This window comes from Arachis duranensis, chromosome 6 (assembly GCF_000817695.3).
Source record: "Arachis duranensis cultivar V14167 chromosome 6, aradu.V14167.gnm2.J7QH, whole genome shotgun sequence".
Lineage (NCBI taxonomy): Eukaryota > Viridiplantae > Streptophyta > Magnoliopsida > Fabales > Fabaceae > Arachis > Arachis duranensis.
The window spans coordinates 83,282,662-83,283,266 of NC_029777.3; the positions used below are offsets into that span (position 1 = coordinate 83,282,662).

General features: G+C 46.0%; 1 pseudogene; it reads right to left on the reverse strand.

The window, feature by feature from the left end:
* The window catches only part of LOC107494322 (peroxidase 44-like), a 17,507-nt pseudogene that overhangs the window by 6,448 nt on the left and 10,454 nt on the right, over window positions 1-605 (reverse strand).

Below are 605 nucleotides of genomic sequence, written 5' to 3' on the forward strand. Positions count from 1 at the left end.
GATCCAAAGAATTATCTTACAATGGTTCGGGGGAAATACTTGGATTTTAGTCCGGAAAGGGTAAGGTTGGCATTCGACTTGCCCATGATGCAAGGAGATGAATATCCTTACACTAGAAGGGTCAACTTTGATCAAGGTTGGACCAAGTCCTCACAGTCATATGTGAAGAGGGCGCCCAATGGAAGAGAGATTCAAGAGGGAAGCCGGTTCAACTGAGAAGGCATGACCTCAAACCCGTGGCTAGGGGATGGTTGGAGTTTATCCAACGCTCAATCATTCCCACTAGCAACCGGTCCGAAGTAACTCTAGACCGGGCCATCATGATTCATAGCATCATGATTGGAGAAGAAATAGAAGTTCATGAGGTTATAGCCCAAGAACTTTATAAGGTGGCGGATAAGTCTTCTACCTTGGCAAGGTTAGCCTTCCCTCATCTCATTTGTCACCTCTGTTATTCGGTTGGAGTTAACATAGAGGGAGACATCCCTATTGATGAGGACAAGCCCATCACTAAGAAGAGGATTGAGCACACAAGAGATCCCACTCATCATGAGATCCCTGAGATACCTCAAGGGATGCACTTTCCTCCACAAAACTATTGGGAG